A 19,792-nucleotide genomic window follows, 5' to 3' on the forward strand; every position below is an offset into this window, starting at 1 on the left:
CACTCTCCTGTGTAATGTAAATAAAGTAGCCACTGGAGTGTACAACTATATGCATGCAAGAAAGAATAACAGAAGATTATTTGGTACCCAAAGGTTTAATGTATTTTTTTCTGGGAAATCCCTGATGCATTTAGAAAGTTTTCATTGTCATATTAATTATAAGTATTATCTAAACCAAGCTTGCAGATTTTAAACTGAAAATAAGGCCGTGCATTTTTAGTCCATATACAGTTCAGATTTCTCCATCCCGTGACCCTTAAATAAAGGATTGTAGATGGGAGAACAAATTAAAAGTAGTATAAATGTATGCTGTAAGCAAAAGCATAAAGGACTCATTATGCTGAAAAAGTAGTGGATTAAAATATAAATAGGTCTTAAAAGAATGTATACAAATTTATGACTAATAGATACATGATGCATTCTTAATGGAAAGTTAGGGATGGTGAGGGGCTCAGATAAAATGTAGAGACTGTCTTTCTATGATCTACCCCTAGATTCCTATTCTGGACTAGTTATAACATTTCATACAACTTTTTTTTTCTATAAGAAGGACCATTTAAAAATAATTGATCATATTAACTTACGAAATTTAAATTGAAGTGACAGAAATCAGAAACAAAATTCTTTGGCTTTCTGCCCTCTATCACCTCAATTAGGACATAAGAAATCTTCTCTAGATAATTAAAGTTAAAAACAGACAGATTATGCAGTAACTTTGGAAAACGACCACAATCACAGTGAGAGATTTTAATACTAGTACATCAGTAGCTTTAGATGACACAATTTCAGGAAATCCATTTTTATATAAAGAATATATATTGTATAATGCAGAAATTTAAATAACGGTTAATCCATAACTAATATGCATCTGCTACAAAAACTCTAAATATTCGATATAAACCTTCCCTAATATCTATAACATTAAAGGCAATAAATCAGACTCCAAAATATTAAATTCTTTAGATACTTTAAACATTCGTCAAAATAATTCACAGGTTAAAGAGACAAGCTTGGGAGCAATATATGAGAGAAATTTATGATCTTAATTAAGTTTATTTATAAAACAAATTTTCCATATACATGGCTTCTCAAGAATCCAGGAAAAGAAGTAGCAAATCAAGCCAAAGCTAGTAAAGTAAAAAATATATATATATATTTAAAAATTAATGTTAATTTTAAAATGAAAAGAAATCAAATATAAATATAACTTTTTTTGGAAAAGGCAAAATAGAATTGAAAGTATAGGCAAGATATTTATATATTTATATTGGTTTATATAAATTTATGTATTTTTTCCATTTAAAGCAAAATATACTTTTGAAATTAATAACACAAAGACAGTTGCTTTGAAACATATTTAATTAGAGATAGAACATAATACATATAGATAGAGAAAGAATTAGACAGAATTCTGGGGGCATCGAGTAGCCACCTTGCATTTTGTCTTCTCTCTGTACATTTTAGTCCAAGCTGGCATTGTGTCTGTTAAAATAATTTTATCAAGAACATTATGTGTCTCCCATTTATTTAAGTCCACTCCATTAGAGCAAAGCCACACTCATGTATCTTTTCCAGAGAATCTTCTGTCTTCGGTCCTGCTGATGTACCTGGAAGACACCACTCTGAAGGTTTGCAGAGGTCCCACGTCCTCATTTCCATTTACTTAACATTTCTTACCTCAGCTGGTCTCCCTCTTACATATTTCCATAAGCAGCAAGAACAAAGGGTGACCGTCTTCAATACTTGTCTAAGCAATCTCCTCAGGTAGGTGACCAAGTTACCACCCACGAGTTCTGCTCTATGGAACTGCAGGAGCCAACTGCTCTAAGCATTCTGCCACTTCATCACGAGGTCCCTCTCGCTCCAGGTGTAAGAACATGCTCCTCATTGCCTTCTGAGCCCTCACCTACTGCATCTTTCCTTAAAAGACTGTATGTATTTACTTATTGAGACAGCGTGAGCACAGGGGAAGGAACAGAAGGAGAAGGACAAGCAGGCTGTGCACTGGGGACGGAGCCAGATCAGGGGCTCATTTCACGACCCTGAGATCATGACCTGAACTGAAATCGACAGTCAACTGCTTAACGGACTGAGCCACCCGCACACCCCAACTGCATCTTTAATCTGCAGATTTCCCCTAACAATATGCTCAAGGCAATTTAGGCTTTCTCTATCATGCTCCCCAAAATTCTTGCAGTCTTTAGCCACTCACAGTTCAAACAGCGCTTCCACCTTTGTCGATGTTTTGGGCAGAAGCCCTCTACTTCAGGGACCGGTACCGGCATTCGTTTTCTAGGGCTGTGTAACGAGGTACCACACATTCGGCAGCTTCAACCAATACATATTTATTTTCCCACGGTTTCTGTGGGTCAGGAGTGGAGGTGTGGCTTAATCAGGCCTTTGGGGTTTCACCAGACTGCAATAAAGATGTCAGCTGGGATCTGTTTTTAGCTGGAGGGTCAACTGAAGAGGAGTCAATTTCGAAGCTCACTTAAGCTGCTGGCAGAATTCATTTTCAGGATACAAGATTGAGAGCTTCAGTTTTAGGCTGTCTGTCAACTGGGTGCATCTAAGATTTTAGAGGTCAGCACAGTATTGTACTATGTGGTCCTTTCTTAGTTCAAACTTGGCAGCTTGCTTCTTCAAGGACAGAGAAAGAGTGAGACACTTCTAGAAGACAAAACCTTATATGATGTAACACGATCATGGGAATGAAATCCTATCAGTTTTACCATATCCTATTGGCTAGAAACAAGTTACAGTTCCCACCTACACTCAAGGGGAGGGTACTATACCAATGCAGGAACACTGAGAGGGGGTCTTGCATTACTACAGAGTTTGTCATCCACACAGACCTTTGATAGATACATTTTTATCAACAGAATAGTCACTATCATTCATATGCAAATCCATATATAGGCTCATATATTTTAACCAAGTGGACTTTCAAGGATTTGGAGTAATATGCTAAACTTTTCCAATATATATAACTGTGTCGTAATTTTACTATATTTTCTCAGGTTTTACTTTACATTGTAATGCTATTCTATTAGCTGTGCATGGATTCAAAAGAGATATATCTCTATCATAGATTATAAATTTGATAAATATTCCCTTAAAAATCATGTAATGCTCTTGTTGCTGAATTCAAACTTGTCTAATATTAATGATAGAAATCCACTTTTGTTTTCCTCTCTTTTAACTTCTCCTCCCTTTCTAGACATCAATCTGAGATATTCAAAATCACAAGGTCTTTATTAGACACGGTCATATGAAATTTTAAAATCTTTGTTAGATATTTCTGAAGAGCATGTCTGTCTTAGATCTGTTATGATAAAGCATCAACAATGAAAGACATAAATTAACATTACCAAAGCAGGAGCTATTATTTAACCTCTTAGTGTCATCTATTGCATAAATATATTTTCTCAATATAAAATATTCCTGTATTGAATATTTATAGTTACAGTAAAATGATGTTAGTCTTAAATTACTTGGGACTGTTTTGTTGCAAGAAACAAAAAGCTTTTCCTTTAGTTTAGGCAAATAAAATGGGAATATAATAAAAATGATACTATCTCATAAAGGTCAAGAATAGTAATACAGCTGGATCATGAAGAGAAATGGGAATGGAAAATAAAAAGACATCAGGGAGTCAATCAAAGTTGTTACTTCTTGTTTTTCTTCTGAAAATACATTTATTTTTTCATTAGATTTTAGTTCAATCTATACCCCAATTCACATGGCAGAATATGAATTTTGAAATATACTCCAACTTTTTTTTAGATCAAAGCACATGACAGGACTAAAAATGTTAATCAATAAACTCCAAATTTCCAAAGAAAAGGATCTGATCAGTCTAGTTCCCTTGTAGTGAAATCAATTCAGGCTAAAATTTTAGTCAATTTTGGTAACTCATTTCCATTAAAATTATACATTTCATCAACTTCTGTGTATATTATTACACAGTTACTCATAAGATTATTCAATACCTCTATATTGTTTTTGTTTTCTCAAATATCACTGAAAACAAACTTTTCCCCTTCCTTTGTGACGGCATTTTTCCAAAGTTTTTGTTTGTTTTGGGCTTTTGTTTCAGCTGAGAAAGAGAAAAGCAGCCCCCAACATCTGTGAGCTAGCCAATTATTATCAGCTAGGCCTTGGTAGTGACATGAGCTAGTATAACACTCACTGGTAGGTCTAGGTGCTCTCCCGTTAAGCATAAACAATTTCATAAAGCATAAACATCGGGAAAAAAAGAAACCATTCTGTGACCATGATGAATCAAGACAAAGACAAAGCAACACAATAATCACGACTGAACATAAGGAAACCAGACCAGTGTCCAAGACACAAAATGATTAAACTATATTTGTCCTGATGAATATGAGTGACTGCTGGATCTTTACTAATTACAGCTTCAACCTTGTGCTTCCAATAGATAAAATTTGTTAAAATAGGAAAGTACAGAATTACATGTGTACCTTGGAGATATTGTGGATTCAGTTCCAAACCACCGCAGTATAGTGAGTATCACAACAAAGTGACTCAAATGAATTTTTGGGTGCATATAAAAGCTAACATTATACCGTAGTCTATTAAGGGTGCCATAGCATCATGTCTAAAAAATGTACATTCCTTAATTTAAAAATGTTTTATTGCTAAGAAATGCAACCGTCGTCTGAGCTCTCAGTAAGTCATAATCATTTTGCTAATGGAAGGTCTTGCCTCAGTGTTGATGGCTGTTGACTGATCAGGGTGAAGGCTGCTGAAGTTTGGGGTGGCTGTGGCAATTTCTAAAGTGTGACAATAATAAAGTTTGCTGCATCAATTTGCTCTTCCTTTCACAAATGATTAATTTATAGTATGGGATGCCATTTGAGCATTTTACCCACATTTTCTTTCTTTCAGTATTGGAGTCAATCCTCTCAAACCCTGCCACTGCTTTATCAACTGAGTTAATGTAATATTCTAAATACTTTGTTGTTATTTCAACAATCTTCACAGCATCTTTGCCATGAAAAGTTTCCATCTCAAGAAACCATGATCTTTGCTCATCCATAAGAAGCAATGTTACAGTTTTATCATGAGATTGCAAGTCAGATCCATCAGAGAAATCATTATCTATGGCAACTATAGCCTTATGAGGTTTATTTCTTAAATTATAAGACTTGAAAGTCAAAATTACTCTTTGATCGATGGGCTGCAGAATGGATGCTGCCCATTAACAACCTTAACCTCGGACATCTCCATCAGAGCTCTTGGACGACCAGATTCATTATCAATGAGCAATAGTACTTTGAAAGGAATTTTTTTTTTCTTTTCTGACCAGTAGGTCTCAACAACGGGCTTAAACTATTTAATAAACCACGTTGTAAACAGATGTGCTGTCATCTAGTTTGTTGTTCACTTATGCAGCACAGGCAGAGTAGACTCAGCACAATTCTTAGGGGCCCTAGGATTTCCAGAATGATAAATGAGCATTGTCTTCAACTTGAAGTCACCAGCTGCATTCACCCCTAGCAAGAGAGTCAGCCTGTCCTTTGAAGCTTTGAAGTCAAGCACTGACTTCTCCTCTTTAGCTGTGGAAGTTCTAGATGGCATCTTCTTCCAATATAAGATTGTTTTGTCTACATTGAAAGATCTGTTGTTTACTGTGGCCACCTTTATTAATTATCTTAAGTAGAGCTTTTGGATAACTCGCTAAAGCTTATATATCAGTTTCAATGTCAGAAAAAGTTGAAATAGTGTGAGAATTACCAAAAAGTGACACAGAGACACCAAGTGAGTAAATGATGTTGGAAAGACTTGTCAACGCAAGGTGGCTATAAACCTTCAACTTGTAAAAATGCAGTATCTGCAAAACACAATAAGGTGAAACACAAGAAGACAGGGTATGCCTGTACTCCAACTTTCTGGGAGCATCTAAGGTCCCACTTCTTTAAATCTCTTCTCCCCCATGAAAATCACCTAAAATAAGTCTAAATCCTTTTATAAGTTTTTTTTTAAACCCTGTTATAGAGATGTCCTGTGGTGAGCATTTTCCCTTAATACAACTATTAAGAAACACCACAATTACTGATATGTTTCTGGTGACATTTGGCTGAATGGTAATTATAGAATCAGCCCCTCAGTTAAGTATTTCCAGTCCAAAGACCATGAGATGTCAGAAGAAACAGAGCATTAGATTATATTAGAATCAAAATGGCCTGTGTTCCAGTCAAGGAAACAGTCAAAAAAAACTAAGAGAGAGCCCACAGAATGGGAGAAGATGTTTGCAAATGACACTACAGATAAAAGACTTGTATCCAAGATCTACAAAGAACTTCTCAAACTCAATACATGTGAAACAAATAATCAAATCAATAAATGGGCAGAAGATATGAACAGACACTTTTCCAATGAAGACATACAAATGGCTAACAGACACATGAAAAATGTTCAAAATCATTAGCCATCAGGGAAATTCAAATCAAAACCACCTTGAGATACCACCTTACATCAGTTAGAATGGCAAAAATGGACAAGGCAGGAAACAACAAATGTTGGAGAGGATGTGGAGAAAGGGGGAATTACACTGTTGGTGGGAATGCAAGTCGGTATAGCCACTTTGGAAAACAGTGTGGAGGTCCCTTAAAAAGTTAAAAATTGAGCTACCCTATGATCCAGCCATTGCACCACTGTATTTACCCCAGAGATACAGACGTAGTGAAGAGAAGGGCCACATGCACCCCAATGTTCATAGCAGCATTGTCCACAATAGCTAAATCGTGGAAGGAGCCAAGATGCCCTTCAACAGACGAATGAATTAAGAAAATGTGGTCCATATATACAATGGAATATTACTCAGCCATCAGAAAGAACGATTACACAACATTTGCAGCAACATGGATGGGACTGGAGGAGATTATGCTGAGTGAAATAAGTCAAGCAGAGAAAGACAATTATCATATGGTTTCACTCATTTATGGAACATGAGAGATAGGAGGATTGGGGGGAGAGGGAGTGGAGCAATGAAGGGGGGTAAGCAGAAGGGGGAATGAACCATGAGAGACTGTGGACTTTGGGAAACAAACTGAGGGCTTCAGAGGGGAGGGGGTGGGGGGATTGGGATAGGCTGGTGATGGGTATTAAGGAGGGCACATATTGCATGGTGCACTGGGTGTTACACGCAAATAATGAATCATGGAACATTGCATCAAGAACTGGGGATGTACTGTATGGTGACTAATATAACAAAATAAATATTATTAAAAAAAAAAAAACCTAAAAAAAAATGGCCTGTGTCCGTTTCTTAGTTCCCTTGGTTTCCTTCTTCATTTATTTTTCCTTTCCTTTTTTTCTTTCCTTCCTTCTTTCTCTTTCTTTTTTCCTTCCTTCCTTCTTGTTCTTCTCCTTAATTACACAAGGAGGCTCCTTTGAGCATCTCCCATTGTGTTGAGTCATCTATTTTTTTTAAGTTTATTGAAAGTGAAAATATGCATAAAATAAACTATATCTATTTAAATTGTACAATTTGATGAGTTTTGATGGATATATACATACATAAACCACCACCACAATAAGGATACAGAACACTTCCACAACCTCCAAAAGATTCCTTGTGACACTTAACAGTTTGTCATTTACCCACATCTGGTCCCAGGTACAACCAATCTGCTTTTTGTCACAGATAGTGGTGTGCATTTTCCAGCATTTAACGTGTCTTAAATCTTTTGTGCCTTGCTCCCTGCTTTTAGCATAACAATTTTGAGTGTCATTCATGCTGATGTGCTTTTTAAAGAGACAATATACTTTTATATTCTCTTAAGCAGTATATCGGAGTATCATTTCCTCTACCTCACCACCAATACTTGTGTTAAAAGATAAACTGGGGCGTATTAAAATTTATAAGACTTTATTTGAGCAAAAATCTATTCCAACTGGGCAGTGCCAAACTGGAAGTGATTGGGAGGGCTCCACTGACAGGAACTACAAGGAAAACTTCTATAGAAATAGTAGGGAAGCAAAGAAAGGAAATTATTTGATTGGCTTAAAGCCTGGTTGGCTGTTTGTGATCGACTGTCCTAAGTGTTTGATTTTGTAACGTTGATGCATTTACAGGATTTGATTTTGGTTTGCTTAGATAGGCTGCCACAGCATTAGAGCTGCCTAATGGCCTCCTTGTGTAATTAATTTAACACTTACTATTGTCTACTTTTGTATTTTTAGCTATTCTAATAAATGGCTAGCTCATTGCGGTTTAAATTACATTTCCCTAACGATTGAATGATTTTAAGCATCTTTTCATGTGCTAATAGCATTATTCTATCATTGTTTTTGAAATGCTTGTTCAAATCTTTTGCTAACATATTATTGAGTTTTTGTCTTCTCATTGAGGTATAAGAAGTGGTTATATATTCTGGTTACAAGTCCTCTGTCAGATATATGTATTGTGAATAATTTCCCCCATTCTGTTGCCTGCCTTCTCATGTATTTCATTTTGTATTTAGAAAAAAAAATGGTTTTAATTCGGTAGAATCAAATTTATCATTTTTTTGTTTGTGTGGGGATTTTCTTTGTTATATCTAAAAAATCTTTGCCTAACTCACAATTTTAAAGATCTTTTCATGTATTCTAAGTAGCCAAATTTGCTGCTGTAAAAACTGTCCGCTTTCTTTTCATTCTCTTAACTTTAGGATTTGTTAACTCCTCTTCCATTTCTGATAATGACAATTTGTGTTCTTCCTCTTTCTCTTACAATTAGTCCTCCTAAGTATCTGTTAATTTGTTGATATTTTCAAAGAACCAAATTTTGGCTTTATGAAAAGTCGAAAATTAGAAATAACCCCAAATTAGCAACAACAACCTTTGGCAATAGAAGAGGAAAGATAAGGTATTGTATTATAGTCATTCAGTGAAATGCTGCTCTGCAAGGAGAATAAAGAAACTACTGCCACACAAGACATGCATAAATCTTATAAATGTGTCTCTACAATTCAGCTTCTCTTCTAGGCGCTAAAGAGCATTCGAGAGGTTTGTGTTATAGTGTGATTAGATAAAAATACTAGACACAATAAATGAGTGACGTAAACTGGAAGGTAGTTAGTGCTGAGGAAAAAAAAGACAATATGTAGTGATATAAAAGGGATCCATAGTGCAGTAATTGTTGGCAATTTAAAATAAGGTGATTAGGAAAAGATTCACTGAGGTGACATTAAAACAATGACTTTAAAGAGGTGAAGGACTTAAGTCTGGTAAATATCTGGGAGAAATATAACCCAGACAGAAAAAATAGCCAGTTCAAAGACCATGCATGGGAGAAATTTATGGACACCTAGGAAATAAACCTGTAGAAAGAAAATGGGCAAGAGAAGAATGATAGAAACCAAAGTTAGAGGTAATATGGATGGATGGGTGGATTGATGGAGACAGATATCAACAGATGATCAAACTCAGCTACATTATTATGGTCTGATTTTTGTTTTCTATTCATATGTTTACTCGTCTTACGAAGTTACAAGTGCACACTCACAAATTCATATAATCCCAGGAAAAATATGAAAAGTGTAAAAAGAAGCAACATAATTTCATAGAGAGCCATTTCAATTCAGCATTAGGCTGGGAAAATCAGGTGAAATTTCATAAATAAGGGTATCTAAGCATGGCCTTAATAAGTAGGCCATTTTTTTTTTAAGATTTTATTTATTTATTTGTCAGAGAAAGAGACAGCCAGCGAGAGAGGGAACACAAGCAGGGGGAGTGGGAGAGGAAGAAGCAGGCTCCCAGCAGAGCAGGGAGCCCGATGCGCGGGCTGGATCCCAGGATCCCAGGATCATGCCCTGGGCCGAAGGCAGACGCTTAACAACTGAGCCACCCAGGCGCCCCTAAGTAGGCCATTTTTTAACAGGTGGAATCTAGGAGAAGGCAACTGTGCATGAAGGTGGGTGACCCAGCAAAAAGTAAAAGGTGGACAAGTGCAGGACCTGGTTAGCCGACGAGCTTATACTCCATCATGCCAACTGAAGAATAAGGGTGAGTTGGAAGGGGTTGTTGCAAGAAAAGCATGAAAAAAGTCTTTAGAAGTTACTAAGTGCTTGATAAATGATACATATTGTTCCATATGATCATCTGAGCAACCCTAAGATACAGGTAGAATTGGGATCTCCTGCTACATGAAGGGAGACCTGTGCATCCTACACAAGATGTGACAATCCTAGGACATAGCCCCATCTGTTTCTAACTGCTGACATTTCTGTCTTAGCAACTAGGGATGCACTTTCTTAAATAGTGCAACTATAAACTCAAATTGAATTCCCAATTTTGAACATCACTGTCATTTACAGTCCATATTCGAAAAACAGATATACAAAGTATTAATTTTGTGGCTATTTGAATGCCCATCTCAAAGTGAAAAACTAATTTCGTATATCCCTTATGTTTACGCCTTTTTACTTGTACAAATCAGCTACATGGAAATGAAGTTGTTTTAAAATTGGAGTATGTTATATGCTAGCAAAAGGTGGGTTTCCATGTCACTGTTTTCTCAGGGAGTCAATATCCTGAGCTAACAATTACAAATTACTCAATTAGGGTGACAAGAAGCAGAGACATTTTTTTAAGGAAATTCTGAAAACATAGATTGATCTCATAAGGAAGTCATGTGAACTTCTGTAGAGAAAACAAAATTTCATCTAGTTATTGAAGGAAAATACACATTTTTAATAGCTACTAGTTAAAATATTCTATCCGGCAGGAAAAAAAAATTCCAAACCTCTGTGACTGCATGCAAATCAACAAAATGTTAGCAAATTTCATTTACTTTACATTTCTGGAAATAAAAATGTCGAAAATAAAAAGAAGCAAATGCAAAAGATGAAGTTCAGCTTTCCAACAAACTATCCCTAGTTTTCAAAATCACACACAAATCCACATTTCAGGATGAATTGTTCACAAGATAATCAATTTTGACAGTTAATTCAGGTGAATTTGGTTAGATCAGCAAATTTGATGAAGTCCACTAAACTCTGGAGAGGCAACCCACTTCTCTCTCAGTTTATATTTAGTCCTCAAGTTTATTCATCTTTGTGTTATGCTCAATTTTTCGTCTTCTTTTATATAATAACCAAATATCATATTATTGAGACAATTGTAATTCCAACCTCATCCATTAAGTTTTAAGTAATTTGCTTGATGTCAGGTTATTCAACTCAAATTATTTTGATGATTATCTGTTTCAGGAATTGTCAAATAATACTAATCTTTGGCTCCTGAATCTCCCTGGAGAGTGATTTATAGAACAATATAATCCTACAAAAATCGTACTGCTGAGGACTAAAATTGTTTAGAAATATGAATTTGGAGAATTTCCAAAGAAAGATTCAGCTGCTTCAACGGTGCATCTCCTTCTGTGACTGACAAAAAAAAGTACTCCCTTTAAAGGCACAACACAAGGAGTTCCAGTACTCTGATTCTTGTACACTTACAAGACAATGAACATTTCATAAAATTCTTCCTGCCACCTTCTACATCCATAACATACTAAATACAAACACTCTGTGTTGTTCATCAATGGCCCATAAGCATCATTTCATTTTTCTTTGCATAATCACATTATTCCCTCAACCCATAAATCTGTGTGTGGTGATTACAATTCTTGCCCATCAATCCAAATTCCTTTTTCCCATATACAGTATTTATTGAATGGATCAAGGGAACGATCCTTCAAATGAAAATGGGATCAGCTAGTCACAATTAGGTCATTAATACATCAGTAAAGTTACTGTTCTTGAAAACAATGAGAAAATAAATCTTTAAAGAGATTTACATTAATGTAGACCTGTTAATGAGCAACTGTGGTGTAATTTCTCAAAATCTGCATGACTTTGTCACTTAATAAAATTTACATAATATTTTAAGGTCCACATTTTTGTAATTATCATAGAAATCATTTATGGTAGCAAATGTCTTTCTGACTATTGACAGCTTCTAAGATTTTTCTCTCAGTTTTAATAAAAATATTAACAAGTTTTTAAAGGAACTGAAGTAGTTATTGTAATATATTAAACAGGGTATTAATTATAATTAGAATGCCATCAAATTCATTACTAAAGCATTAATCTGATACAAAAATCTTCTTTACAGATTACATAGGGGCATTTATTAATAAAATAGCTAAACAAAATGTGACCTGAAAATCATTCCTTTCAACAAATCATTGTTTAGGGGAAAATACATTTTTGGTGAATTAAAATTATATAGAAATATAATTTTTAAAAAGATTGGTTTATTTAATTTTAGAGAGAGAGAAATAGAAAAAAAGCAAAGAAAAACTAATACCATTTAAAAACAAACAAACAAACAAAAAAAACTGTAATGTAGACATCTTTCCTGAGTTTTCACCTGATGTCCTGACTTATAGATTTAGGATCAAAAATGCAAGGTCAAATCTTATCTGAGTTTCCAGCCAGTTGCCCTACACTGTGGATTTAGGACTTGCTGAAATCACATAACACAATGCCTTAAAATCTCTCTTTCTCTCTCTCCATGTATATTTTGTATATATAATAATATATATATCGTATAGATAATAGATAATAGATAATATTATAATCTCCACCTACAGTTTCTATTCATATTTATCTTGAGAACCTTGAATGACGCAGTGTGTTCTGGCTTACCACCTATCATCTCTATAACCCTGGGACATTTCTTTGACATCTCCGAAACTCTGATTCATCATCTTTAAAATGAGTATATAGTCTATTTTTATGTTTATTTTACTGCAGTAATAACACTTAACATGAGCTCTACCCTCAACACATTTTTAAGTGTTATCTGGAGGCACGATGTTGTACAGCAGCTCACGAGAACTTTCTCATCTTGCATAACTGAGGTTCTATTCCTGATGACTAGCCAATCATTGTCCCTTCTCCCCTGGCCCCTAAAAACCACAATTTTATTCTTTGCTTCCACAAATTTGACTAGTTAAGATACCTCATTCATGTACAATCATGCAGTATTTGTCCTTCTGTGTCTGCCTTACTGCACTTAGCGTGACGTCCTCCAGGTTCAATCATGTTGTCGCATATGGCAGGATTTCCTTCTTTTTTGAGGCTGAGTAATATTCCATCATGTGAATGTAAATAATACTTGTAAGTTTGTAATGAGGGGCAAAGGGCATAGAGAGTAAAAGCACACCTTAAGAGTGGCTGTCACTGGAGAGGTGCTCCTGAAAAGACAGCTACTATATTTGTTAACTATTTAAGGAATTAAGTTTGAAGAGAAAAACTAAAGATAAACCTTGTTGGAGTTGGTATCTTGTCCTCCTCAAACTATGAACATTACTGAGGTGTTAATCTTCTGATAAAGTAAGCAAAACTTGAAAGCGGTCATTTATAATTATTTAATACATTCAAACATGTATTAAAGACAGACACGGAGAGAGAGAAGCAGGAGCCTCAGACATGTGGTCATGGCAGACCTGACCTTTGGAAGGCCTTGCTGAGGTGAGGAAAGGTGTTTTTTTCCTTCTTTTTTCTATTAGTAATTTTAGGTTCTTCCCTCTTCCCATTGCTTTTCTCTGCCTCATTCCCCAGTTTTCGATTGTGTCCCAGCAGCCTCAGCTGTGTCACAAATTTATGATACCTGAGAAGAAGGCACAGTCCCTCTTCAGTGTAGTGGAAATTGTTAATGAGGGCGATGATCATTTGCAGTTCCCTGCACAGCACCTCGCTCTTCACTGGGATTAGTCAAATTGGATTGGTAATGTGCTTTAAACTCCTCAGAGGCTGTTATGCAAATAGCAGGTGATATTTTAGTCCTGTATTGTTCTGATGGCTCTTCTGCCCTGTAGGATCTGTCTCTTCCCAATTTCACCTGCTAAAAGAGGTTCAGTTCTCTTTATAAATTTTCAGTACTTAAATTTTTACTGCAGTAGGAGACTAAGAAGCCTACACACAAAATGTAAGCACAGGTGCTATAAAATGATAGACATTTAAAACAAAGAGGCAAACAAACAAAAACCTAAAACCTCCTGGAGTTTTGGTTAATCACGCGTCCAGGATGATGCACTATGAGCAGAGAGTCAGACCAGCACATGTCCCTACCTGCCGCCTATGGTAAAGCAGCGAGTTGAAATCATCACTGGGTCTGGGCCAGCTGACCTTGCCACGCGACTGTGTGGAACAGGTGAGTCGGTTAACCTTGGAGATCTTCATGTTTTTCACTGATTAACGGGGAGATAAATGTTGCAGATGTTTGTGAGGATCACAGGGTGCAATATATGTGAATGCACTGTTTCCAGCATTTTACCAAGTACAAAAATACTGCTACGTAGAAAGTACCAAGGTGTGTTTGTTTTCCCATAAATGCATTGTTTATTTAGAGATCATATCTTCTAAGGCACTTAAAATGTCCAGGAAGAAGAGTATTTTATTTTCTTAAAAATCAACGTTCAATCTTGGTTATGCATCTTTTGTTACTTGATATCTGTCTTCTGCTTCTAATTATCAAAGATATTATCATATGCTTACATACCATAACCCCTTCTCAGTAAGTGCCAGTACCACATCATCAGAACTTTTTCAAAGTAAGTATTGCTTGAGTTCTGAGCTGGTTCAGGTTGCATGATACAAAGTAGAACATCTAAAAGATTACTGAGAGGACAGGGTGCCTGGGCAGCGTAGTCTGTTCAGCAACTGACTCTTCCTTTTGGTTCAGCTTGTGATCTCAGGGCCTTGATCTCAGGGACATGAAATCGAGCTCCTGTAGGGCTCTGTTCTCAGCATGGAGTCAACTCAAGATTCTCTCTCTCTCTCCCTCTGCTCCTCCACCCCCGACCCCTGGTGCTGCCTGCATGCACTCTCTCTGTCTCTGGGGAAAAAGAAAGAAAGAAAGAGAGAGAGAAAGAAAGAGAAAGAAAGAAAGAAAGAAAGAAAGAAAGAAAGAAAGAAAGAAAGAAAAAAGATTACTGAGAGGAAATTATTTGCTCCTCTTTATTTTACAGGTGTTTTCACTAGGAAGTTTGATCAAAAAGGTAAATATTTAAATTACCTATTTAAGAAATTTTTTTCATCCAATAGTATCATATACTATAATAGCGTGCTCTTAAAACTCTTAAATACGTCCCTATCTCTCTTCATAAAAATCAGGCCCAAAACATGGACTTCTGAAACTGTTTCTGAAAACCTGTCAAAATAATAAAAGACATGAGAGCATTAAAAATACATTGGAGTAAAAATATATCTGAAATGAGGATGTCATTTCTTCTCTAATCATCTATTGCCATTAAATTGGAACATTGGTTGAATTTCAAATAAAATAAGAGGTCTCTTAAATTTAACTGTCATATTATGTTACCCTATGTGATTTTATGAGATGTTGTGTTAGCAAAGAATGGGAAAGCACTGAATATAATTCAGAGTACTATAAACTAGATAACGTGACTTGACAACTCAAATTTAAAAGGGAAAGTACTTACAGTAGTTTCATATCCGACATCGCCATCAAGTTGTACATCTAACAGAGAAGTTTAGCATGAAGGTTGGGAACAATACACTGCCAGGAAATGTGTAGGTCAAATTTCAGGAAAATTCAAATTCTGTTGAGTAGTTTTAAGACACTTCTTTGTTTCTGAAAAATAACTACTTTAAATGTTACAATGTAAAATATAGCAAGGAAACAAAAAAAGCAAGTTCGATTTCAACAATATTATCACTAAGCAATTTGAAACCAAATCCTTACTCTTACACATTTCTTCCTGGTGAAGAGAGATAAGATTTCTAGCTTTGAATAGATTTTACATGGCAAAAACCATCTCTAAATGAAGACCCTTTTTAAGGCTGTGATATTGTTTTATTTAAATCATCAATATTCTGGGCATGGGTTACTTTACGGAGAAGATTCATTCTTTGCTGAAACATAATTGCATTATCAGATATTAAGAAGAAACCATAAACCACAAAATGGAAATCAGCCTTCCAATGGTCATTTTATACTCTGAAGATGATTTTATTTTAACATTTTTGTTGTCAACCGCAGAGCAGCATGCGAAGATGGGAAACCCAAATTTCAACATCACTCTAACCTGAATAAAATTTAAATATATGAACACTAAATTGAATAATCAATAACAGATTTTTAGTCAGATAGCCATTTCTTTGGCAGTAAATGGCATATAGGCAAATCCATCTCAGCAAACTCCATCTTCATTAGTGTCACAGCTTCGCAGGGTCTTTCAGAAGCAAGAAGATATTTTCATGTTTTCCAACGCTCTACTGTTTTTCAGTCTCCATCAAAAATTTGCAATGACACTACCACTTTCTATTCATTGCCTATTCAGATTTGTAAATGGAATTTATTGCAAGCAATGTCATTTTACAGATTAAATTAATGTTATTATAAAGAGCTTTAAAACTCAAAGATATTTATGAGTCATGCTGAGAAAGGATGTGTACTCAGTTATAATGATTAATAATAAGTCCCCCAAGTTTTCACAGATGAAATCACCACCATGTGCATATTTTGAGCACCAAACAGATAACTATAATTCTAAAAGAAGAATGGAAGAAGCACCGAGCACTAATGCATCCGTTGGAGCAGCATGTTATTGGTGGATTGAGTGAAATTTTGCTTTCAAAGTTGGTTAATCTGTGCATAGGAAATTTGAAAGTGTAGGCAAACTGAGTGTTTGAGTATTTGAACATATATATCTGTGGGAGATCATTATAATAATATTTCCTAACCAATTTCACCTCCTGCAGTATGACATTACTGGTTGTTGTTCCCACCATCAATAGGTGGAGTCTTTTGTCTATTATCCTGTGTATGGGCTGGACATGTAACCTGCTTTGGTAAACAGGACTTGGCTCTTCTAGTCTTCATCTAGATGGTTGAGTATGCATGAGCCCAGGTGAGAGGAGCTGAAGAGTCACCTGGACAATCTATATGATTATGAGAAATCATAAATCTCTGTGTTTATTATTTTTTTAAATCTCTATTGTTCAAGCCACTAAGTTTTGGACACATTTATAAATGAACTAAACAATATTGAAATTTGAAAGATAATTAGATATTACATCAAACTTTCACAGGTGTTCTATTTCTGTTATTTAAACGTTAAGTATAATACTTACAATTCAGGCACTCATAACTACTTGGAATCTATCTTTTGCTAGCAATGGGGGCTGAAGAAACAAATAAAAAATGTTTAAAATGCAAGCCATTATATTCATTGGAGTAAAACCTGATTAACTGGAAATTCCAATCAAACTATAAGGAGAAAAATGACAACAAAGTAAGGTAATATTAAGGATTTGTTTGACTCTGGAGGTAATTTTGAGTTATGTTTAGAATAGTTGGTCTCAAATATGAGGAGTTTTAAATTCACTGGCCTGATTTCCACTCTACAGACTCTGATTCAATTAAACTGTGTAAGGTCTGAGTATCAGGACCTTTACTCAGGTAAAGAATATAGTCAGTCTAAGGGTTCCTGGCTGGTTCAGTTGGAGGAACATGCAGTTCTTGATCTTGGGGTTGTGGGTTAAAGCCCCACACTGAGTGTAGAGATTACTTAAAAGTAAAATCTAAAAAAAGAGAGAGGGAACACAGTTTAAATTTCTAACCTGTATGTGTTATGTGTTTATAGAAATTACATATACACACAGAGAGAAAAGGAAAAATTACACACACACACATACATATAGAAAGAATGAGAAAGAATTTACATATATACATATACAGGAAAAATTTATATATGCAAATTATATATAAAGAAATTACATATATTATTTATATAATATGTAATAACAATACAAAATCACCATTATTACCATTAGTTCTATATCTACTATTTAAAGAACTGGTAATAATGGTGACCTTGTACTATTACTAGATCCCAAAACCTGAAATAATCTTGTTCATATTATTTTGTAAAAAAAGATACACTATTAATTTTTTTTTAGAAATATTCTCAACAAAAAAAAGCTTGAGAAATTTTGGGAATGTCTCTGGCTAGAGACTGAGTAACAAAGCTGTTATCTGTATTATTCTATTTACTTAGAATTACTGTTAATCTTACAGGTTTAATAAGTTAATTTCTGAAATGGTTTACATGATATGTTTTTTAAATTATGATTAAGATTCTTGAAATTTACATAGTACTACTATTCCAAATAATCCAATTATAATCCCTACAATATCTCAGTAAGCAAAATACTTATCAAGTTTAGTAATGATCACATAAGCAGAAAAATTGCCATCCTATTAATAGACGTCACTGTAACATAAATATTCTATCCTTTGATGTTTTTACCTAATTGTGGTTTACTTACAAGCTATATAAATCCCAGGGTAATTTCCAAGACAGTGTTCTCTCTCTCACACACAATAATGGGCCTCTTTACTAGGTTTCGTGAAAGGTTGCACTAAGTAGGTAAAGCTGAGTGTATTTGGCTTATTTAAATATCTTTATATAAAATATAGAAATTACCTGCATGATAATTAAATAGAAAAATTATTTTCCTCTTTATTTTTAGATTTAAATTTTTACTTGAACTTTGTACAAAATTAATTCAAATGACAGAATCTCCTCATCCTATTCTGTAAATGTTCAAAATTATTTTCCACTCTGAAGCTATTACACTTTACTTTTCCTAACTTGAAAATCCTCACTTTTCAGATCATCCCCAAAAGAAGTGGTCAATAAATGCAAATCAGGGGCGCCTGGGTGGTGCGGTCCTTAAGCGTCTGCCTTTGGCTCAGGGCGTGATCCCAGAACACTGGGATCAAGTCCCACATCAGGCTCCTCCCCTAGGAGCCTGCTTCTTCCTCTCCCACTCCCCCTGCTTGTGTTCCCTCTCTCTCTGGCTGTCTCTGTCAAATAAATAAACAAAATCTTTAAAAAATAAAAAATAAATAAATGCAAATCAACATATTATAAGTATTCACACATTTCCTAATGCTCTTCTCCCCCGTTTGATTTTTACTGCAAAATCTGATAAGCATTGCATGCATTTCCTTGCTGTTTTTATATCTACTATGATGAAAAACATTGATTACTTTTCTCTGGTGATACCAAATATTAATATGAACATGATTGATGAAATTCTGAAATTTATCAGGATTTTTTCCCAAGAGCCATAAACGGCTCCTACAATCACAGCTCTGTTGCTCAAATCCAGTTGAATAGAGCAGTTTTGATGTACTATTTCCATGGTAATATATTTTGGAATTCTGATGGTGTTTTCTCCATAGAAAGGCTTTTGATCACTAAGTAGCAGGGATTGTGGCTGGCAAACTGTATATTATGACAAGACAGAGGGGCCTTTATTCCAATTAACTGAGTGACCTGGGACAACCACTTCAGGCACTCACATACTGTCCTCTGTCAAAAAGGCAGAGAAGTAAAATACCTGCTATCAAATGCTACAAATGGACTTTGTGAGAATGTACACATTTACATGTGGAGGGACACTTGTGTCCTGTGCTCTTCTGGGTCCCGATGCAAGGCAATGGCATCTTATCCCGAATAAATGAATGAGAAAGTGCACTACACTCTTGCCTAGAGAAGTGTTATTCAAGTACTGTCAGAACTCAAAAAAAAAAAAAAAAAAAAAGGTTCAATGCATTGTGTACTTTGGCATAAAATTACATATGTTATAGTATTATTACTATATATACAATATGTTTATATAAAGCAATAACATTGTTATAATGATAACAAAACTAGGAACACATACATTATATTTTATCTTTTATAATAATAATAGTAAATGCACATATATATTATACTTATTAAATGTCAGGCATGGTC

General features: G+C 35.0%; 1 pseudogene; it reads right to left on the reverse strand.

Annotated features, from left to right (window-relative positions):
- The window catches only part of LOC100466972, a 115,033-nt pseudogene extending 101,975 nt beyond the window's left edge, over positions 1-13,058 (reverse strand).
- Between the last annotated feature and the right edge of the window lie 6,734 nt (positions 13,059-19,792).

This window comes from Ailuropoda melanoleuca, chromosome 2 (genome assembly GCF_002007445.2).
Source record: "Ailuropoda melanoleuca isolate Jingjing chromosome 2, ASM200744v2, whole genome shotgun sequence".
NCBI classification, from domain to species: domain Eukaryota; kingdom Metazoa; phylum Chordata; class Mammalia; order Carnivora; family Ursidae; genus Ailuropoda; species Ailuropoda melanoleuca.